The sequence below is a fragment of the Balaenoptera acutorostrata genome, chromosome 18 (assembly GCF_949987535.1).
Source record: "Balaenoptera acutorostrata chromosome 18, mBalAcu1.1, whole genome shotgun sequence".
Taxonomy (NCBI): Eukaryota; Metazoa; Chordata; class Mammalia; order Artiodactyla; family Balaenopteridae; genus Balaenoptera; species Balaenoptera acutorostrata.
The window spans coordinates 53429262-53454782 of record NC_080081.1 but is presented as its reverse complement, the minus strand read 5'-3'; positions in this window follow the sequence as shown (position 1 = coordinate 53454782).

Genomic DNA, 25521 nt, shown 5'->3' with positions numbered 1-25521 from the left:
AGGAGATATGGAGATATATGTATATGTATAGCTGATTCACTTTGTAATACAGCAGAAACTGTCACACCATCGTAAAGCAGTTATACTCCAATGATGCTAAAAAAAATACATACATACATACATACATACATACATACATAAATTTAAAAAACAGCCACTTTAATAAGTGATTTTGCAATGTGTGAAGCTTCATTATGCCCATAATTAAATCATGCAGTTGAATATTTTTTAAAAAATCACAGTATTTGTACCATTTATATTCAGTGTCCTTAACCAGTAATGATGGGGTGCAAGACTCTCATCTTATAATATTTTTATTTATTTCATCTGTTAATTTTTTCCCTCTTGTTCTATTTTGTTGTTTTGTTAATTGTGGTAAAATATTTTTATTTCACCATAACATAAAATTTGCTATCTTAATCTTTGTTAAGCATATTCACATTGCTGTGCAACCAATTTCCCGAACTTTTTCATCTTGTAAAACTGTAATCTTATGCTCATTAAAAACAACTCCTCAGTTCCCTCTCCCCACAGCCTCTGTTCCGCACATTCCAGCTATCTAATTCCCTCTGAACTTCGATTTCTTTTTCCTTAAATCAAATTTTCACCTTCTTGTACATGAACCCAAAATTGCTCCCAAGCAGAAACCTAGCGTAACTGGAGTACTTCCTTTTTTGTTTTCATTCTCTTAGGAATCACAGTCCTGGGTTGTTGTTGGTTTTGTTTGTTTGTTTGTTTGGTCTAATATCTGAAAACCTTTCTTTTATATATTTTATTCACTTTTCCGATTTTCTGTTAAGACAAGCAAATCCATCCCCACTTATTCCATCATGGTCAGATGCAAGAGTTCACCTTGAGTTTGTTTTTAAGGTTTTAACCGGTACCGTGTCTTGGTGCTAATGGCTGCCATAAACAAATAAATTGATAACTTATTTAAATTTTGGCAGTTGCTAAGCATATCGTCTCGTACAAAACACTTAGAAGCAGAAAGCAGAATGTGGTTGCTAGAGACTAGGAGGAGAGAGAAATGGGGAAGTGCACTCCAACTGCTATAAAGTTTCAGTTGTATGAAATGAATAAGCTCTGGAGATCTATTGTACTACATTATGTCTAGAATTAACAATACTGTATTGTGCACTTGAAACGTTTTTTAAGAGGGTAGATCTCATGTTAAGCGTTCTTACCACAATTGTAAAAAAATTTTAAATAAATTAAAGAATGGAAAGATGGCTCTTGAGCATTTCGGAGGGTTTCTAAAGGAACAGGATTTGAATTAAGCATGTAAATATGAATGCTAAGTAGGAAGAATAGGAAATATTAAACAAACTTTCCACTTTCTGAGAAGGATGATAAGAATGAGTAAAGTCATAAAGGTATGTGGTAGATTGGGGGCTCTATATTAATATGATTAGGCTAGAATATGTGGTTATAACAAATCAATCATAAATTTTCAGTGACTTAACCCTATAAAAGGTTATTTATTGACTGTGTCAGTTTGGTTTAGAACTGGGGATCTTCCTCCATGTTGTAGAAATGTCTCTAAAGCAAGTAGCCTCTAAGGTCATCAGAGAATGGGGAGAAATAACAGAAATAATACAGAATATTTTAAGGGTCCTGGAAGAGGTTTGAAAAAAAAAATGTATATATATATATATATATATATATATATGTAATTTTAAGCATTTTACACACACACATAGATCACTAGATTTATCTATCATCTACATATCTATGTCTATCTATCTAATACCTATCTATCTAGAGAGATTATTATAAGGTTAGGCACTTAGATACTGAGACGGAAGTGAGATACAACAGTGAACAAATCAGAATAGGATGTTGATTCACAGAACTGACACTGGAGTGTAAAAACTCACAAATGACAGACAAACAACATAGAGAAACAAAATAATTTCAGATTGTGGCAAGTTTGATAAAATAGAGATGGAGGAAATAAAAGTGTTCTTCTTTGTGCAGGTAATAATTGGGTATAGCTTGTGAAGACAGTTCCAGAAGGATAATAAGGCTAAATTGCAAAAAGTGTTGTCAGATTAGATGAGGTTTACCCAGAAAAGGGGGAAATAATCTGAGATAAACAGGGTGGTAGATGGAAACCAGATTAAGCAGAGTCTGTGAAACCTGTTAAAGAGCTAAGATTTTATTCTAAGAATAATGAGAATGTGGAAGAATTTTAAGTATTATAGTAGTACACTCTGATTGACATCAAATTGCCAAAAACACAAGTGGCTGAGACTAGAGAATCATCAGTGAAGAGCAAGAAAAATACGTGAATTTTAATTATACTTGGAGACTGAACTGAACGGCTTTACTAATATATTTGGTGTGGTTCCTGAAGAAAAGTAGGAATCAAAAAGAATTCATAGGTTTGGGACATGAAGAACTAATTAGGGGATAATTTTTTTTGACTTTTTTTTTGCAGGGGATAATATTTTTAATGAGATTAGGGAGGTGAGAAAGGCAGAATTTTATAGAGAAAACCCAGAATTTTCTTTATGATAAGTTTAAGTTTAGTGGACATTTCTATTTGATAGGACCCTTTTAGTTGCAAGCGACAGAAACCCATATAAAACTACCTGCATTTTTTTCCTATGATAACATTTTTCTAGTTTGCCCAGGTTAAACTGCTGCCACTTATATAGACAGTGTTCCTTCTTACCTTACAGTACTACCCTAGAAGAGGAGATCTAGGTAAAAATTAATGATAAATAGAAACAACAGGAAGTAATTGCTGATGTAAAGGGATCCAATAAATGGATAAGACCAAAGGGAGAAAAGCCAACAATACTTTGTACCTTATTAAATGATATAGTATCTTTGCAGATATTGATAAGGGTGAGGCTGCTGGCCTTCAGAAAGCTCCCTTTATTTGAAGCTGAATGTCCAGTATGGGTCCTAGTGTCTACAAGAAGCACTTAAAAAATTATGTGTTTGCTTTTAGTTGTCTAAGTCATTTATACAGAGAATTAATTTAAATTGTTCTATTTACAGTCCTTATCAATCTTAATTTCTACTGGCCAAATATATTTCACATAATAATCAATATTTATTTGGATTGATAATGGTTTTAGACCCACCACGATATAGAACTTTTGGTCTACCTCTTCCCTTAAAAAGCAATGATTTTACTATTATTTTAAGAGAGAGAAATTATGTTCTTATTTCCCTCTTTTTTATATCACCCATGTAACATTTTGCAGTGTATTATTCACCAGTCTTTTTTTTTCCATCTTATGAATAAATTTACCAAAACTAATCTAACATTGTCAAATTTTCAACACATTTTATTGTTACTCATCAAACCCATTCTTTGCAGTTATTATAAACCAAGTCAAATAAGGTTCACAACTCCTCAGTTTGGAATTATTGATGTGATGTATCTCAATGACATTAATATTTCCTTGTGAATGAACACTTGGAGTACTTCCAATGTTGCTTTTTTTTCCTTTGGTCCTCATTTTACAGGTTTCATCTAGTATAGGGAACCCTTTTGGGATGCAATATGCGGGAACAGTTGCTTCTCAAATACATGCAAAAGACTTTGTTCATCAATGAAATAACAGGCCACTGTGTGACTATTAATCTGAGTGAAACATGCCCAGATATTTGTTGTGAGCCATTGTTATCATAATATCATATTTCCTAACTGCTGTAAACCAAGTTATTGTGGATTCAGGATAACAGTGAAGGGAACGAATTCTCAGCCAATGTCAATCAATGTCAGTTTAGGTATGACATGATGGGCTAATATAGTTACCATTGATAGTCCTAGGCCCGTATATCCCATTCTTATTTTGACCTTGCCATTTGAATGTTATAACAGCTATGCATTTTTCTATTTTTGTTTTTCTTTTCTTCCCACTTAGCATGCCTTCTCCCTGATTTATAGTAAAAGGATTCCTCTTTTACTCTGGGACACTTCTCAATACCACATGGGGCAGTAAATACAATGACAGTATTGGCCACCATGAAGAAGAAAATGTGATCTAAACCAGGTCACAATGATCAGTAAGGGTACCTATGGGAAGCTCTTTGGCATATTCAAATTCAAGTATTGTGGATGTCTACTATCCATATATCACTATCCTGGGAATTCAACATTATCCTAATCATTTTTAGATAGGGTAAGAATATGGGGAAAAAAATTTTTCTTTTTTTCTGAAGTTGCCGTAAAACTTGAAAGATCAAGAGAGATGTTCTAGTTCTTGGTTTAAGCCATGACTGAAAACAGTCACCTCCAAAGGTCTTACCTCATTTACTCAGTGTACCATAATGGAAAGGGCACATGTTTTACTTATGCAAGGCTTTAATACCTGTAAGGGGTATAGCGCCGCAGAGGAAAGAGAAGGGAGGCAATTAGAGAGAAATCAACAAAATGCCAACCAGAGTCCTTTCTCAACCCAACAGGATGCTATTTGTCTTTGGATTGTGATCCACTGAGATCAGTGAGACATATCTCAGTTTCAGGCAAGCAGGCACCCTGGCCCAAATTTACTGGAGTCTCTGACTGCATAACTAGACCCAGCTGTGTAACCAGGAACCAGGAGGAACCACCAATCTATACCTCTGTAAACAACGTAGGAAATCTAGCACAGAGTGCCTCTAAGGGAACTTCAAATTTTCAAAGGCAATTTTGTGCTCCAAAATTTATACTCAAGATATAATCAATAAATATTCAATGATAACACCATATTTGTTGAATAAACCAACTTTGGTCAAAATGTTTTAATAGCAATTTGGAAAAAATTGGCACAGGCCTAGTTGTCCTATAAAAGCCACATTTGCTTTTAATGACAAGAGACACTGAGGAAAAAAGACTTATTGGCTTATAATGGACAATTAGAAAGGTCTTTCAGGACAAAGAGACAGCATGACAATCATCCTGGGCAAATACTATGGTTTAAAATAATGAATAAACAAACCACAAATAGTTAAACTGCAGCTAAAGAAGGAAGATGGAACAGAGAATGCACATTGACCCAAGAGGAGTTAATAAGTAAGATCTTCCAGAAGTTTGCTAATGTAGCTCATGGACAGTGGTGCAGGATCTTGTGAAAGCACAAGGAATAAACTTATCGGAGAATTACGTTTCACCTCATGAAGTCTATGGAAATTTCTAAATGGAAATTATGCTCAGGTGCTCTCTAACTGCCTAAGTCTCATGGATAAAGGCAAAAGAGGTTCATCAAATAGTGTAGTAAGTAAATTGAGATTAGAAAGCTATTTAACTTACTAGGATTTTACTGATGGGGAAAAGATGGGCATTACTTAAAGACAAAACACAATGGGAACACTGGTAGTCCAATCTTGCAGTATGAAACAAAGCATATTGATATGCCCTCGAGAGTGCTGGAATCTACAATAAACTAAAGCTTGGCCTTTGATTTATACTGCAATTCTATTGATTTATTTTTTAAATTATTTTAATCTAATGTGACCATTCTCTGTAACCACTATTAGGTGTAATACTAGCATAATTGATAAGTCATACTAGAATGATTTTTTTTTAAAACCTATGACAATACAGATAGATATTGATGATTATACACAAAAAGAACTATGTATAACCTGGTTTGGATCACCTTTTCTCCTTTGTGGTGGCAAATGCGAGTTATTATGTTTACTGTACCACCTTATTTTGGGGTTTTCCAAAAGTAAAAGAAGAATAATTTTTCTAGAAATTAGGGGGAAGAGATTTTAGACAGGTGGACACTTTTTATACATTACAACATTCAAAATAAAGGTCTGGCAGAAAATAGGTTAAAGAAGCCTAGAACTTAAGGCTGAAAAATGTATAGTTGGACTTCTGTAATCTTGGGTTCTGAATCTGCAGATTCAACTAACCACAGATCAAAATTATTCAGTAAAAAAATTCCTGAAAGTTCCTAAAAGCAAAATTTGAATTTGCAATATAACCATCAATGATTCACATAGAATTTACAATGTATTTACAACTATTTACAGAGTAATTACATTGCATTAGGTATTATAAGTAATCTAGAGATGAGTTAAAGTATACAAGAGAATGTGTGTTAGGTTTATGCAAATAATGTGCCATTTTATATAAGGACTTGAGCATCCACAGATTTTGGTGGGTATATGGAACCAACCCCCCAGGGATAACAGGGATGGTTGTATATATATTTGTGTGTGTGTGTGTGTTTGTGTGTATAATAAGCCTAAAGTTACAAAAATCTAAGAGACCAGGTGAGATCACACAGGAAAGAAGTACAGCTCAAAAGAAAGAAAGGGTCCTGGATCTAGAAGTTTCTGCTGCAGAGGAACTAGCACAGTAATTTGTACTCAACATCCAACACTTTTATATACCTTAGAAATCTCCAGATGTCTGGCTTCTTGTTAGATTATAAACTCAAATTCATGAAAAATGTTTAAGTGAAAAGAAAGCCAAAGCAAACTGGTAAAATTGTACTAACCTATGACTTTTCATTCCCTGACCCAGACTATAGTCAAAATTTAATAGCCAAGGTGTGTTGTGAGGAGATATTTTATTACTATTTTCCTCCAAGAACAAAATTGTGAAAACATATCACCTATATTCTCCTATGCTCTCTAATAGGGTAAATAATTAAAATATAGCTTTAATAAGGCATACTACTATAGTCCAGAGGAAGTTAACAGTTTATTTAAATGGGTCATCAGTGAGAACATAAATGATTATAAAATACTATCTAGTCTACATGACTCAGTTTTTATTTTTATTTTTTTGCATTTTCAAAAGAGAATTACAGGCTAAATAGACATATGGACAAGGAAATTACAATGAAATATACATTTGTACATCGTCTTTAATATTAACATAATTGAATAAATCACAACTATATATGTCTTTAAGTCTATATTAAGATGTTGATAGTGACCAATTATATTTAAAAAATAATATATGGGTTTCCATTTCTGATTTTTATAAAATATTTTTAAAAAGATTATTGACTTTTAATACAAAATAAAAAGAAATCAAACAGTAAAAATAAATGGAAAAAAGTGACATTCCTAGAATAGTTTTACAATATGTGGACAAGGACACTAAAAACCTTAGATAAAGAAGTATGTTATATTTTATTTTGGTTTCAATGAGAGAAAAGAGTAAAGCAATATTTCACCACTTTACGGTAATATCTAAGAAATCTTGTCTCTAGTAGTAAATACGTAATTCATCAGGATTTTAGTTTATAAAAAATGGCTCTTACCTAAAAACAAATAATTTTACTGTTAATTTAGATTTCCTAAAGGCTAGGTAATCTTGAAATTAAAATGGTTGAATGTAGTATCTACATTTGCTTAATAGTTAAAAAGGAGATGAAACATTTAGCTTAATATTATTTTTTATTTCCAAAACCAGAAAGGGACCTAGAGAAATAAAATGAAAAATATTTTGAAAGCTTTACTGTAGAAGTCCAACAATTCTAATAAGATATCTAAAAAAATATGTCAACCTTTAATGTGATCTAGGTATTGAAAACCACACCTAACATCTGAAGTTAAATCTTCAAGTTTACCAAGATAAATATTGTGATCATTGTTTTCTGTTCATTACCTCTTTTTAAAGTAAGAAAGCATAAATTAATTGAAGTAACAACATAATCCTTTTCAAAAAAAATTAAAAATTACTTCTGAAATTCTGTTTAATAATTCAATTGTCAAAAATTTTTAAAGGTGTGAATCAACCACTTTCTCTCTCTCTCTCTCTCTCTCTCTCTCTCTATATATATATATATATATATATGTTACAAAGTCTTCCTTTACTTTCAAAGTTATAATCTTCAAATTACCAAATTTTGTTCAGTAGTTTCTGCTAGCTGCATTAAAGAGCAAATCATCAAATTAGGAAAGTGACTGTTCTTAAATCATGGATTCTCTTTGTTCACTTTTGAGTCCCTAGCAGTGTACCTAGGTCTGTGCTTGGACAGTGGATAAACTGGGAGATGCAATTATCTTTTAAAGCAAAAAATAATAAAAAAATATGAAATTCTTAGAAAGTCGTGTGACAGTAAGCTATGATGGAGTATGTCATGTGACCCATTCTCAACTTTTTGGAAGTGGGCATGAGAGCAAATTCATGAGTCACACTTGAGCTGATCCTGAATGGTGGATAGAATTTAGTTAGGCACAGAGAAGTGGTAGTATAATCGAGGTATTAACACAGATATATATTAGAGAAGAATATATTTATCTTATTACTGTTGAAGCTTAAGAAAGCTAAAGTATGTTGGGCCCCAGTTTGGGAAACTGGGACTAGTTAGAGATAGTGCTACGTTTAGAACCTGGAAACATCCATTCAAAGGCCAAGGTCCTGTAAGACTAAAGCATTCTCTTGACTTTGAGGTAGTCTTAATTAAAAATCCAGGACATGAGTGCAAGAGTGGTGCCTGTGCACATGTGTGCAGGGTATCTAGCTATGTTTTCATGAATGTGTATGCATGTATGTGTGTGCAGGTGTATATTATTATGTGTGTCTGTGTGCATGTAGGTGTGTGTGTATGGCTTTTATGATGGAGGAAAATCTTATCACTTTTAAACAAGACATTTAATGTTCATAGTGCCAAAAGCTAAAATGAAAAATTAAAACATTTGGGAATACCTATTTTATATATGTAACCATGTTGTATATTTTATCTTATTTTAAATGGATTTTTCATGGTGCAAGACACCCCAAGTGGAAAATTGTTGTGTATTTTGGCAGGTGGGTAATGGACTTGGCCTTCAGTTAACACATCTTGAAAAGAAAATTCCTGCTTTCTGAATATGGAGACTATGAAAGATATTTCCAGGACTTATCCTTTTAGGATGCTGCATTTCAGAAGGTGGGCCTATGATCTGTCAAATGTGAGACTTGTGTGATTCCAAATATTGCCTTTGTCACTTGGCCAAATAGGGAAAATACAGTGACTATATCCCTAATATCCTTCTAAAACTGCATAATATCTCATATAGATGTTATAAATAAAAAAATACAAAACCCACATATATATGCAATTACACCTTCAGTAGTCTGTTTAATGCTAATGAGAACATGTCGCCTATCATCTCGTCTTAGTTGATGGTTATGTTATAGTCCTAAAGGAAGTATGTCCAAAGTATATTATTTAGAAAGATATGCAAAATCCATCTTGTTTTTCTGGTCTTTGACCTCATCCAGCCACTATTTCAGAACACTTTAAGGCTTTGTGGTAGGTAAACTAATATATAGAAGTATTTTTGTTATTCATTATTTTCTCTGCCAAGATCCCTACATATTGTACAAAGAAAGTCACTTAAACACAGATTGAAATTAAAAAAAATATAATTACCACTGTTAAAATAGTCTTCTCATCAAAAAAATAAGAACAGAAGAACAACAATTATAATACAAGTGATAATTTGTTGAAGACAAGATGACCAGGTTGAAACATACATATTTTTATTAAAGTTGTAACCATTTGCAAATGCCATTCTGAGCACACTCTGTATAAATTTTAACTATCTTGTAGAGTACAGAGCTAACATGCACAATTAGATCAGCATGCATGCAAACACTTCCCTAGAGATCTACACATTTAAAAAGTTGTTAAGAAGTACAAGCCAGTCTTATGCTGAACTCTTTGAGGTTTACATGCATTAACTTTGCACTTCAAAGAAAATATATTAAACAGCTATCGAGGCCAAACTCTGAAGAATAGTAAAAATATATTTAGAAGTATTCATCTCTCAGGTTTTTCATCTCTCTGTCATTACAAATATGTTTTCACCTTATTGTATTTATTATAGATTAGAATCTAAATGTTAAATGTTTTATTTGGTGGTGAGCACAGAGCATGACATTCATAATCACAGCAATGTTTGCTGATGGAATAAGTGGTCATGAGATGTCTGATGTTAGCGGATTGAAGGATTTCACCTTGCCTTTGATATCACTGACATTCATTTAATTTTTTATAGTACCCGTATTGAGATATAACTCACATACCATAAAATTCTTCCTTTAAAGTATATAATTAAATGGTTTTTAGTAGATTCATAAAGCTGTGCAACCATCACTATTGTCTAGTTTTAGAACATTTTCATCACCCTCAAAAGAAACCCTACATCCATTAGTAGTCAATCCAGCATTTGCCCTTCTCACCTGGCCCTGGAGACAGTTACCTTCAGACTCTTTAAATTTGCCTGTTCTGGATATTTAATTTACAAGGAATCATATAATAGATGGTCTTTTGTGACTGTATTATTTTACCTAGTATAATGTTTTCAAGGTTCATCCATGTTGAAATACGTTTCAATACTTCACTCCTTTTTAAACTGAATAGTATTCCATTGGATGGATATACCACATTATGTTTATCCACTCATCTATTGATGGACATTTGTGTTAATCCCAGTTTTTAGCTGAATGTTTCTATGAACATTGATGTGCATGGTTTTTGTGTGGACCTATGTTTTTATTTCTCTTGGGTATATACCCAGGAGTGGAATTGCTGAGTCATATGATTAGTGTGTGTTTAACATTTTGAGAAACTGCTAAACTTTTCCAAAGCAGCTGCACTATTTTATGATTCTATCCACAATGTATGAATGTTCCAATTTCTTCACACTCTCTCCAACACTTGTTATAGCCAGCCTTTTTATTTTAGTCATGTTTCTGGGTTAGAGTGGTATCTCATTTTGGTATTGATTTCCATTTCTCTAATGACAAATGACATTGGCCATATTTTCATATGCTTATTGTTAGATAAAAAGCTTGTTATATACAAGTAATTTCCAGAAAATTCCAAAGACTAGAGGGATTGATTATATTATGATTATAGATAGATAGATAGATAGATATAAACTTCCATTTATTTATTTTTCCCTTTTGGGTATAATTCAGAATATTAGTTATTACATTTGAAGTCTTGAAGAATGAAACATTTTTCTGAGTAATGTTTCTTACTTTGTTTATTGGTTGAGTTTAAAGAATATACTATTTTTATAATTACTGCCTTTTTCTCGAAGACAAATTTTCATGACAGATAGCTTAGCATTTCAATAAGGTCACTGAACTTTTGAATTTTTTTTGGAAAATTACAATACTCAAGTTGAATGATTTTAGAAAAAGGGATAGTTATGATGGATTAATTAATATCATTTATCATTTTTATCTATATGTAATCCAAGGTCACAGTTATTAGTACAGATCCTCTAATCCTGTTCTAAGATTACTATTTAATTTCCGATGTTAACTTTCTCATGGTAATTTTGGCTTCAAAGTTCCTCCTTTCATGATGTATCCTTCTTGATCTGATCACACTCTTCAAAAAAACTGTTACCTTTTCTATACATCTTGTTAATCCAGAGAGATTATGCTATCCTTTGGCCCTTGGTTTTAGAAAGTTCCATTCACATCAGGCACTGGGGAGGTAAAGAGAGTTCACATTACAATCATGAAAACTTAAAATTGAAGATTTACCAGGCTGTAAACCATTTAGTTTTACTTCTGCTTTACTTGTACTTTAGTTGTGCTTTGCTTGTGTTACTAAATCTTTTTCTTTAAAAAAAACTTATTTGTTTTTAATTTAATTTAATTTTATCTTATTTTATTTTTATTATTTTTGTTTGTGTTGGGTCTCCGTTGCTGCGTGTGGACTTTCTCTAATTGCGGCAAGCGGGTGGCTACTCTTTGCTGTGGTGCATGGGCTTCTCATTGTGGTGGCTCCTCTTGTTGTGGAGCAGGGACTCTAGATGCACAGGCTTCAGTAGTTGCAGCATGCGGGCTCAGTAGCTGTGGCTTGCGGTCTTAGTTGCTCCATGGCATGTGGGATCTTCCCGGACCAAGGATTGAACCCATGTCCCCTGCATTAGCAGGCGGATTCCTAACCACTGCACCACCAGGGAAGTTCTCTTTTTCTTTTTTTAACTCTCCTTCCTTGTCTATGCCTGCTAGAACTCCAAAGACAAAAGTAGAAAATAAAAATTAAAATATTCTCATCCCGTAGTAGAGAAAAAAAATCAACTCTTTCTACCACCACTTCTCAAGATCTGGGACTCTGCATATTAAAAGCAAAACATATCAAAACAAAATAACACTTATCCTTTGCTCCCTAAGCAATGGGAAATGTGCTCCAGGTCTCACTGTTTCTCCACAATTTCTGCAAAGGAAAGAGAGGATTATAGAGATGGTTGACGGCCTTTCCTTTTAAAAAGCACAGATGGCCACAGTTAATTGTTTTTAAATAAAAATTTAGTTTTGTTGTTATTTACATTCCACTCTTTTGTTTTTATTTTACATTTTTCTTAAACAACAAAAAGCTTATATTCAGATCTATGATCAGTTTTGTAATTATTGTTGAGAAATTAAAATAGATTTACATATTAACATCTGGATGATAATTCAATTCTGCCTTATTTCTGCCCCACTTTGAATTTTCAAATCTCCACATTAAGAACAAGAGAAAAACTCTCTTGCATGAATAAGTTTATGGAAAAGTGATCTAGAATGGGTAACAATATTGTACTCTCTCAAATGTTCATTTTGATAAAGATCATCACTATCTTGAAAATGTAAATACATAGGAACCAAAGGATGACATAAGGAGGGAAATTATAAATGGCCTAGTAAGCAGGGAGATCAATCTTTCTCTCTAAACTGATCCAATGGGAAAAATTCAACTCCATGTATATCCAAATTAGGAGTTCTTAACTCCACATTCACAAATGTGTTTGGTTAATTTGCCATCATACCGATAGTATATGTAAATCTTAATCTCATGGCCATTTTCTCTGTGATAAAGGCTCAGAATTTTCAACATTTTTAAATTATGAAATTTACAATGGTTCAAAAACATTACAAAGATTGAGAACCACTGTTCTGGGAGAATAAACCTTGTTGTCAGGAGACAGAATAGAGAAATTCTCTTTAGGAGCAAAATACATCAAGAATGCAAGTAAGAAAACTCTAAATTGTGAGTTTCAATTATTAGTAGAATCTATTGACTTTACTTTTCACTCCTGGGATACATTTTAGTGAATTGGCAGATTGATTTAGTAAAAATATATATATATATATGAGCTGCTTTTAAATAATACTTATTTATAAAATGAAAGAATAAATCTCATCGATATAATTATGTGACAGTAGGTACTAATTTCAACTGAGCTGATGACACTATTCAAGCAGAGGATGGATGAAGAACACATATGAGGAGTATAGGTGGCATTCTGATTTTGGAGGACAGTTACACCAACTGATCTTCAAGGCCCATTCTAACTCCAAGATACTCAGTAACCCCAAGAATGTAAAGGAGCATTGTAAGAAACTGTTACAATGGATACATCTTATAGTATGCGCCTCAAAAGTTTTCAGCAAAGCAAATAGTCCCCATTCAAGATAAATGAACAGATAAATAAGTAACTAGCAAAATTGATCTTATGCCATTTTAAATTTATGATCTCTTTATTAAGAAGTCAGGCAAAGTTGCTGGCAAAGGTCCAAAAATTGCAAACATCATAAATGTTCACCTTTAGCACATTTCTAAATGTTGAATTCACACTGAAGAATGTGTATGTTCACAATGAGTATTTGAAAAATAAAATGAGCAATACTCTGAATTTTTGAAAGGCTTTTGATGTTCCAAACTTTTTATCAGATTCCATGCCCCCAGCTTTGCTTGAGTTCATCCATTATTCAAAAGGGACAGCCTTGCAGCCTCTCCATAGAGGATCTGGTGATTTCTTACAGTTCAAGACTTTTGTTCTCTTCACTCATCTTCTCTGAGGGCTGTTTATCTTTATTTCCCAAAGCTTCCACTCCTTCATCTTCTAATTAATCTACAGTTCTTTTTCTTTAAGTCAACATGCTGTTTTCCCAACACTTTACTTCCTATGTTTTCTCTATTCTACCTTTCCTACAGTTTGGTATTCCTCTTAGATCAATAATTAAAATAACTTTTGAAATCACATCGCCCAAAAAAAGTCTTCTCCATCAAACTGAAAATGCTGATGACTCGTCACTAGTATGTTTCTCTTTTGATTTAACACCCCATTAAACTTTTCTCTTATCATTCCACATAATTAAACTTTGTGCTAAGCAAGCTATATCACACTACCCTATTGCCATACAAAAGAAGTCTCATTCACCTTCCACGTGAAAACCATCTTTTATACACTTACCCAGTGATTTTCTTATACTTTCAGCAAAACTTCTCTAGTTCTTTATGACATTCTTGATATTATCTCTTTTAAAGCCACTTCTCTAATGATACATTTAACCAAACTCTTTTAGTGTTAGGTAGGGATTTTCAAAGCAATACAGACACTTTGGTGTCTTAAATGTAATATATCCTTGAATGTAGTGTGTCCAGTATAGTTTACCCCCAGAGTAGAATTAATCTATCCCATCCTTCACCTCTGACATATATTTCTAATGATGGATTGTGTAACACAATTGGCTATTGTGTTGGTCGTAGTGCATTATTGACCTATACTCAGTTTACTATTAACTAAGTCTTTTTTTACTTGGAGATTATAGAAGATTTTTTGGAATCTTGTATCCTTTATCTAAACTATTTATTATTCCTTCCACGCAGGTTTCAGTGATTTACAAATTTGATGAGCATGTAATTCGCATCTTACTGAGTCACTAAAATGTTGAATAAGCAGGGTTAATAACTGAGTACTGTGGCACACTTCAGGAATGTCATTTGGGTCAGCAATTTTTAGTTTTTTTAAGATCATGAAACACAGTAAGAACTACATTTTTTATTGTAACCCAGGATATTTAAATATCAAATTAAGTTTAATAGTTGAATTTTTCCTACTATGAAGTAACCATTCTGATATTTTCTGTTTTGATTTATTCTCTTTCATTTTGTGTAAATTACTGATTGTTGCTTACACTGTTATTTAGCCAGTGCTATGTGAGAAAACACCCTCAAATTTCATTTTTCCCTACTCGTATGTCTATGGATCACCTAGGATTCTGTTGATGTGCTTGGGCTTAGCTGGGCTTGATTCCAAGCTCTGTGATGGGTCTAATCAGCTCCACGTGCCTCTCTACCTTCTTAGACCAGTGGGCTAAACTGGGCGTGTTCTATTCATAACAAAGGAAAAAAACACAAAATACATGTTCAATAGAAAAGGGGAGTAACCTAGGTACATTCTTCTCATAGCAGTGTCAGAAACGTAAATAGCAAAGCCCAACTGCACAAAGCATGCTTCAATGACTTTGCTTGTTTTTTATCTGCTATCATCTCATTGGTCTCATTGGTGGAGATATATTTCACTCACCATGAACCCAAAGCAAACCATGTGACTAAGCCCAACATCATGGAGAGAAGTAGAGTCCTACAATGGAGGTGTCATAGAAGGAATATACCATCTCTATCAAAACACTTTCACAACCCAATTATGGACTGCCACCTGAGGCTCTAAGCTGATATTGATCTATTGATCAAAACTCTTTAAATATATTCATTCCTCATATTACTAATCCACTTGATCATTTTTATATTTATATCATAGTATTCCATTGACATGAAGCAACAGTATTTGATTTTTTTGAGGTCCAGATTCTCAAAATCATACTTCCTGGAGCTACTAACACCACCAATAAATAGAAATTAGGTCAACTTAACATATAATCAGGTGAAATATTTCATAATTTACTAATCAACGTATCCTCATCTAGTTATTTATAAGCTCTCACGTGAATTATCCATTCTATAATTGTGTTCAGAAATAATATTAGACATTTGAGACTATAGGTTGATCTTTACACCAAATGAAATATGTATATTAAATCCCCCCTTTCCACATTTACTGTTTTAGACATAATATTTTACTTCTTTTTGTTTTGTGTATCCCTTAAGTACGTATTGTGGCTATAGATGACTTTATTACTTTGGTGTTTTAATCTTCCTACTAACCTTATACATGGTCGATTTATACCTTTACTATATATTTGCCTTTACCAGTGATATTTTCTTTTTGTAATATTCACATTTCTAGTTGTCACCTTTTTCTTTTTTCCTAGGGAAGTCCCTTTATCATTTTTTGTAAAGCTGGTTTAGTGGGTCTGAACTATTTTACCTTTTGCTTGTCTGTAAATGTTTTGATCTCTCCATCAAATCTGAATGAAAGCTTTGCCTTAGTTGTAGGTTTTTCCCTTTCTTCACTTTAAATATATTGTGCCACTGTCTCTGGCCTGTAGGGCTTCTGCTGGAAAGTCAGCTGATAGACTTATGGGAGTCCCTGTATGTTACTTGTTGTTTTTCCCTTGCTGCTTGTTAGGTTTATTAATATGAAAAATTTTACTAATTAACTAATATTAAAAGCATTCATACAAGTGTGAAATATACATGGCTATGTTGCACCATTCTTGAATGTGCTTCTATATAGTTTACTCATGTTTTATTTCAGATGACTGCATTGATATTTATAAATTAACATCATTCTATTTGATTTTCTTTAATTACAGATGCTTCATTATTCTTTATTTCCAATGTTTCACTTACTTTCCTAAAAATCATTTATGAGATTTTTTCTTTTTTATATCTTCTGAAACAATTAAATAACACTAAATTAACTATTCTGGTTGATGGTGTTGCTGAATTCCTTTGTGGGAGTTCCTGAGCTTGTGGCACTGGTTGGGGGCAGGAGGTGTGTCTTTTTAATATATTTCATAGAAGTTGGAATAATTTTGATAAAATGTATTTTTTTTAAACTTATGATTTCATTGGGTTTTAAAATTATATTTTTATAGAATTGCATAATATGAAGATATATCTATATATCTCCTTTTCCTATATATCTTTCTTTATATTTTGTTAATTTTCATTATTTTTATTTTCTTGACTTTTGTTAGATATGTTTAATTAATTTAAAAAAAAAGAATTTTTAAAAATTTTGTTCTTGTGGGGTTTTTTCTAATTAAATCCTATTTTTACCAAGTTCTTTTTCTTGTTTTCTTTTGGTTTAAATTATAATTGTTTTTCTGTCTTTTAGAGTTAGATATCTGCTATATTTTATTTAATTTTTTAATTCAATGTTATGAGTTTTTCTCTGAGTACCCTTTAAGTGGTACAAAGTATTGATTCCATAGGTCTTTAATGTTTCTTTTTAATGATCATTGATAGAAATGTTGCTAAATATTTGTTTAAAAAACTTACCTGTGTTTAGTTATGCATTTGTGTGTAAAGAACTTTAGAAAGTTTTAGTTTTTGCTCTATTATTTATCTAAATATTTTTGATAGAAGCATCCCTTAGAAAATATCATTGAATGTTGACTTAAATTTTTCTAGCAAGATTTTGTTTTCTATGGAATTTCTATTTCTTGTTTGGGTTGCAAGTTTAACTGAAATATTTCTTCTAACATTACCTAATCATGCCTAGACAACTTAATAATATCTCTACATCTCAGTTTCCTAATCTGATAAATGGAAATACTAAAGGTAATCATCATATAGTTAAATGATAATAAACAATAACTTATACATGAATATGTACATGTATTCTCTGTCTATTAAATATCTTCAAAAAATATCTGTCATTTAGCCATCATTTGATAAATGCCCCAATTATTGTTGCTGTTATTATGATCATCAACAGTGTCATTATTGTATAGTCTGAATGTTGATTAAAATATTTGAGCTAATGATTAATTTTCTGTGCTTTACAGTATCTCAATTATTAAGAAAATGATCTAATGGTTTGAATTAATTTTTACTATTATGTAATCTTCAAAAAAACTGAGATTCCACATTTTCAAAATTTCTCCAGTTATTTGTGCATTTGAATTGCATATTTTGTATTTTTAAGGAATTTTCAATTTCATATTTTTATTCTTACAAAACAGCACTGTAAAGAACACAAGTCAAACTTTCTTTTTCTGAATTTGATGTTTTTAAGATATGAGTAACTTAGTTGTTTTAATCTCCTTCTGCCAAAACTGTCACAATGCATAAAACCTAGTGTTATAAAATTAACATTTTTCCCAAATGTAAGATTTTTGTTCCAAAAGAACTATTTACCTTGGATGATCGTTTCATAGCTCTAAGACAATTTCAAATCAGTTATGTTTCTCAGATAAATGGCAACATATCAAATATATCTTCAGATATTCAGCAAGCCTCCTGTTTACAGATACCTCCCTAAGGATTGGTTCTATAAAGCACTGAATAATCTTCAAGAATATGACAAAGTAACATAACAACAAAAATTGAGAAGAAAACTTGGCTCAGAAAAACAACCAACAAATTTTAGAAAGTAAGAATTTCAGAGGAAGAACACATAATCCCAATGCATGACAGAATGTTTAGTTCTGTTTTGGACAGTCTAACTGAGAAATATGTCAAAGGACAATGAAATTTACCAAAGTCTAACAAAAGAATGGTTCATGCTTTGAAATTACCTAGATATTTCAGTTTTAGGAAATAATTCGTACATTAAAATTAATATCTGAATATTGTAGAGTGTGGTGTAAATGAAACTGAATAAGGCTTTTTATTATGAATTTGTTGTATATGTTGAAAGGGAGCTTTATTGGGCTAAATTGCACACATTGTCAGAAAACTTAGACTTAAAAAACAGAATAGCTGAATAGCCTTTGCTATTTTGATGCATAATGTAAAATTTTTAATAAACAGGGAAATACTATTCATGTGTTTTTAAGTTCAACTTGGAAATACGTGCTGAGAATTCCACACACAAAAAATGTTTAACTTCAAAAAATATCAGCTTAAAAGGTAAAGATACCTTTCCACATCCATTTAAATTCCGTGGCAAAAATACTCCAGTTGAGAAAACTACCATTCCCAATGATATAATTATAATGACTTCAATGGTATATTGTCTGTAGGGCCAAATTTTGTGGAGCTCTGAGACCAAAAGATATGTAATGTGTAATTATGGGACTTTACTCTAGGATCTAGGAAAATAGAGCACCCTAACTGGCTTTTTTTCTATGTTGGCACTATGTTTTTAGCGAGATATTGATAATCTGAGGTTTGTCCAGAGGAGAGTGCTACAGAAGGTAATGTTTTACAATATGAGGAAAAACAAAAGAACACAAAAACTTGAGAAATGTTTTAAATGGTGACATTAAATGTTGTCTTAATAAATCTCATCAAGTAATTTTACATCTGTAAAAGAGAAAGTAGATTTTACATAAAATAATTGAGTTTTTACATAAATGGGTGGGAATTAGGGAGTAGCAATTTTTAGTTTTATGTAAGGCCACTAATAAATGTAGGTAAAACAAAATATTGGGTTCTGTGCAAACAAAGGGTCAACCAGACACAAGGTGAATGAGATTCCTAGGTTAGGATGAAAGTTGGAATAGATTATTGCATGTGGGCAGGCATGCATTTATTCATTTGTTTTTCTTTCAACAAATAGCATCTGAATATATCTTCTTTCCTTTCTGCTCTGAAGATTCTATAATTCTTCTAAATATTTTACCTGTAGAAGACAAAGTAGCAGTCTGAATCATATTAAAAGCAAACAAAGTAATGAAGTAATTATCTAGAACATTTGATCTACGTTACTGTTTTTATTTTTATGTTTCGTATTATTTTATCTTTTAAAAGGCCTTCCCAGAATAAGAACCCTTGTTTTCCTACTCCATGAGATGCTTTTAAAATTCTAAGGGAACTTGGTCATTTTAAATAAGCAATAGGATTAGCAGTATAAGAGTACCTTGAATAGTGTTATTAAACACAGCCTTGGATGCCAAAAGATGGCACAAATTCAATATCTAAAAGTGTGTTACCTAAAAGATGAGCAGGCAGAGCAATGAGAAATACAATTGCCAAGTTGGCAGATGAAAATTATTATCACTATCTTACTATCATTACTAATTGTTAGAACACTTGATGTCTCTGAAGCAGTTTTCAATTCTTTATTAGTTTTTTTTTTTCATTCATGACTTTAAGTGGGTCTTTATTATTATTTCACCAATGAGAAAACCAGCACAGAAGAGTCAATAATTTATCACATCCTACAGCAAATGAGCCACAGAAGAAAGATTTAGACACTAATTTTATTCCCTCTGCTTTTTAAAGCCTCACCTTATTTTGGTTGGTTAGACCACTGGGTATAACTATATAGAAGAAGAATTATTATGTAGTGGAAAGAAACTTATTTCAACTAAGGGTGAATCCACAAAGGATAACATATAATGTATAATTCCTGGAGTACATAGGAACTTTGGTCTCACTATTGTACATAAAATTGTTTGACTGTCACAATGCTTTTGAAAAATTCAAAAAAAACTTAGAGTTCAACTTCCCAGTCTTTCAAACAGAATTTTGAATTAGCATAGACTCAAATTTTGGTTAAAGGTAGTAAATAAGATACAGAAACTGGCATGGAATGATTACTAAGATATTACAGGGACTTTTAGCAGATCTATTGATTTTGGATGAGTTTATCTTTTTCATCTTTTTTGTTGAAAGCTTGAACTATCCCCAGCTGTGTGACTTTAGGTTTAAGTTCTTAATATCTCTTTTTCTTGGTTTTCTTACCAAAAACTAGAGAATGATGGCGATTCACCACAGTGTCTTTTCTATGTGAGAATTAAATTAAATAATTTATTTAAATCACTATGCAGAGTAGCAAACTCACTGTAATCACTTTGTAATGTGTAATGTGTAAACACATTGTAATCACTTAAGGCATTATTTTAATCATTATTTTGTGTCCATTTTTAAAATAGAATTTCTTGTTATAAAATTTTTAATTGATACTAAATAGTTTTTCAATATAAATAAAATGCTTTATAACCACGTGTGATAGGCAGAAATACCAAAATGGTCCCTGAAAAGGTACACAGACATTATTTTCAAAATGTGTAAATATGATGAGATATCACTCCTGTGATCATGTTATGTTATATGGGTTTGTTGACTTTAAGATAGTTATACTGGGTTATATGAGTAGGTCAAATGTAATTACAAGAATCCCCCAAAGCAGAGAGCTTCTTCTGGCAGCTTCTTCTGAAGCAGTAAGAAAAATTTGAAGTGTGAGAAGAGCTCAGTATGCCCTTGCTGCTTTGGAGATGGAAGAGCCGTGTAAGAAGGAAGATGGGCAGAGTCTAAGGGTAGAAAGTAGATTCTAGCTGACAGCCAGCCAGGAAACAGGGACCTCAGTCCTACAACTGCATGGAAATGGACTCTACCAACAACCTGCGTGAATTTGGAAGCAAATTCTTCCCAGGGACTCTAGATACGAACCTCATTCAGTCAATATATTGATTTCAATCTTGTAATACCTGAAACAGATTACCCAGTTGAGCTCACTCAGACTTCCTACTCAAAGAAACTGTGAGTTAATAAATGTAACATTTTAAATTGCTAAGTTTGTGGTGATATGTTACACAGCAATAGAAATTGAATGCAACATCCTATGTTTATTTTGTTAACATACAGCTTTTTTGACCCCAAAAAACTGAAGATCAAATAGATTTAATATAAATATTTAATTTGCTATTTGGATATTAATAATATTCATCTAAGTTTAATAATATTAAAATTTAGAGTGCAAAGAGACTTTAAGAAACATATAATCTAGAATGAAAAAAATGTGCCTACAAAGAATAAAGACTTTTCCTTTGCTTGGTGATTTCTACATTATCAGATCTATAACCATAGGCTGCTAAAGTGTCATTCAGAGGGATCTAAAATATATGTTCATCAAATATCATCAGTAGCTGAAATAATTATATTCTGCGACTGTTTATAGGTGTTTTCTTTCTATTGTTCACATAGAATTTAAATGAATTAATTGTATATTTTTGTCATTAACATTCTTGCTCAATCTCTGCTGAATATACCAAACACTGATATGGAGTAAAAGATCTCAGAGCTACAAACTGAAACCCTACATTGTGCCATTTATTGACTGGGCAGTTGGTGGCATAAATAGAATTCTAGATTTTCTACCTCCAAACTCCCATACACTATACTGTAGTCTACTATTCTGTAGTGCCTCCTTTGTCCACATCCTATATTATGGAGCAGGATTGATGTCTGCTTTATTATCTTTGCACTTTGCTTAATGAAACATAATGATTGGTTAGGGACATCCTATCAATCTTCTTAGCCATGCAATCGATTGCTGTCAAAGCAAAAGTTGTACCAGACAAAGTTAAACAGGAAAGGAAGACTTTATTTAAGACTATTGCAATTTAAGAGAGAGATTGAACTCAACTCCACTAAAACAAAAGGCATAAGAGTTTGAAGAGCTAGAATGGGGGAATTGTAGGCCATCTGTATTTGTCTTATGCACTATATACAAAGAAAAAATAAACTTCTAGTAGCTTTATGAAAGGAGGCAGTTTTACAACTTAGAGAAAGGCAAAGTTGTAAGTTAGGCTCCTACCTTCCCACAGAGACTGGGAGATAGGGGTGCTATCTTCCTTGATGATTACATTTTAAAGGATGGCTCCCAGAACCTTGAGAAAGTCATTACTGGGTTGTAGGATGGGCAAGAGGCTTTGAAAAATATATACAAAGGATAGAGAAAAAAATTTCAAGTGTTCTAAATTAAATTATCTGAGGAAAAAAGTTCAGGGGTCTCGAGTCAGTAAGAAGCCTGTCTTCAGTGTGGTCAAGCTAAGGGGAACACTATGAGCATTTTGATCATCGCTATCATTTTTGACCCACAGTGCCTTTTAAAAATACTTAATTTCTCAAAGATTTTGTATAAAATAGACACACAAGTAATGCAGTTTTGCATGGTCTAAATCAGCCAAAGTAAAATTTAACAACAGACAAAACTGTGGAGTGCCGTGTTAATTAAGACAAAACAAAACAAAATTCTTCTATTTTGGAATCAATCAACTTTTCTGCAAATTCTCTACATAAGAATTCTGATAAGCAAACAAAACACAAAAGTTTTGCCCTTATAAAGTTTATTTCTGCAATAGTGTTTCTTGGTTTTTGTTTTTGCTCAACATTTAAAATAAAAAATCTGGAATATTCCTCTATGGATTCCATGGTAGGACTACAGAAAGGAAATCTTTTTTAATGAACTTCACTCTTACCATTAAAATTCAAATGTTTTAAAAGTTAGTTTCAGATACTTCAGGGACTACCATTTTTATTGACCTAATTTTTCTGGAGTTTAGTAAACATAAGCACATGAAAAACCTAGAGAGTCATAATGAACAGATGAGGGCAGAGGAGATGATAAAACACAACATGGAGAGTTTACTTCAGGGGTAATTGTCTCCAGAAAGACTGAGTAACAATTGTCTTGCTTCAATCCAAATTATCCAATTATTTACTACTTTATAATAATGTGCCATAAACTTCTACTTTGAATCACCAGATAAAAAGGCAAACAGACTTGGTTTTGAGCTCCAGTATTTCCTCTTATAAGCTAACATTAAGCCATTAGACCTCTTTAGAGCTTAAGTTCTTTGTTTGTAAAATGGGAGTAACAATAATTACATCATGTTTGTCTTAATGATTGAATGAGATGACGTTTTCAATTCTTAAAATAGTTCCAGCATATATTAAGTGCTAATTAATAACAATTATAATGATTTGAAAACCTTAAGAGTGTGGTTTGTAAGGAGTAATTATAGAGTAATCATAGACTCTTATCCAAAGCAGACATCCTCTTTACAACTTTCCCTGCTGGTGTCTGCCTCCTGCCATTTCCTTTCAACCTCTGCTAGATCACCTCTAGGACAATGATGTCCACTATTTCACAAGACTGTGCATTTCATTCCAATTCTACTTTCCAAAACTTCTTTCTTAGTTACTGTCATAGTTACTGCCTGTCATAGTTACTAGTTCTACCTCTTGCTCTAAGTCTATATAAAGGAGATAGAGCATAGGTTAACTTAAAATAAACTTGCATTGTTTGACAAACTTGTTTATAAACATAAACTTTATATCTCAGAGTTTTCAAATACTATAGAACTTAACAAAATGTTTAAAAAAACCGAACCCCACATCGAAATTTTGCTTGTCACTTCAGTATCTCGGCAGTGATGTCTAGCCACACAATGTCACCCTGGATTTACTAAGGTGGTTGGCGAGTCCTGTAATGATGATTGGATGTTGATGTATCAGATCCCCAAGCACCAGGGATTTTATTTCTGAGATATGACAAAAAGTGATGAATGTCAAAATGTTCTAAAGGCAACGTCATTGTTCCATCCAGCTTAGGAGAGATGCTTTCAGAATCACAGCAACACCAACCTTGTCACTATTCAGCCACATCTACCAACTTTCGACTTGGGCAGTGGTAGTAACAGAGTAATCTAAAGTTTGTGTTTCTAGGATTCGCTGAAAGACAGTAAGAAAATAAGCTAATACTCAGACTGAATCATCATGAGTTTGTGTATAGAAAAAAACCGGCAAGATTGTTTATTTCACCATACTTTCATTCATTAAAACAAGCATTTGTGATAGGCTTCAAACGTGAAGAAACTCATACTAAGTGAAGTAAGCCAGACAAAGATAAATATCATATGATACCGCTTATATGTGGAATCTAAAAAAGAAAGATATAAATTAACTTATTTCCAAAACAGAAAGAGATTCACAGACATAGAAAACAAAATTATGGTTTCCAAAAGGAAAAGAGGGGTGAGGGTGGGATAAATTAGGAGTTTGGGGTTAACATACACACATTATTATATATTAAATAGATAACCAACAAGGATGTACTGTAAACCTACAAGGGAAGAGAATCTGAAGAAGAATATATATAGATATATATATATATATATATATACACACACATATATATAATATATATTATAAATATACTGTGCTGTACACCTGAAACTAAAACTATATTGTAAATCAACTATACTTCAATTTAAAAAAATTAAAAATAGTGAAGAAACTCATCCAGAATGAGAGGTTTAACCTTGGTCTGTATTTTTCACTTCATCCCATCTTTGTGACTTTGATAATTCAGTCTTTTTTTATTAAATTAACTTTGCTAACATTTTCTTAAAAACATAGAACTTAGTCTACTCAAGATCATCTCGCCATGTTGAACTTTATACATAACATCATCATCTCCTAAGTCTTTATAATCACAAATCTTTCAGGTTCTTTACCCATGTAACTGCACTATCTGGCCCTGCCTTCCTGTCACTTTCCTCTCAAAAAGTCACCTTTGGCCTTCTGTGGTCATGTCCCATGCCTCCTTTTAGTTTCTTCCATGCATCTGGCACCCTTGTTAGTTATGTATATGCATCCAATAGTCTTCCTTAACAATATTTATAACAAATGTGATAATTTTGTTAATTCCTGTCTTTCCTACTGAACTTCAATCTTCGGACTGAATCTGATGTTTTAACCCATTGTATCTTTAGTTCCTACCATAGTGTGTGTATGTAAATAAATGTATCCAGCTATATCTAGCTTCTGTTCTTCCAAAGGAGAACAATTACTATGTTGTATGATTCTTTAAGTTGCATATTGCATTCATAGCTCACATTTGTTGAGCACTTACTGTATGCCAAATCTGCATTATTACATAATTAATGTTCTGCCCTTCACATCCTAGTAG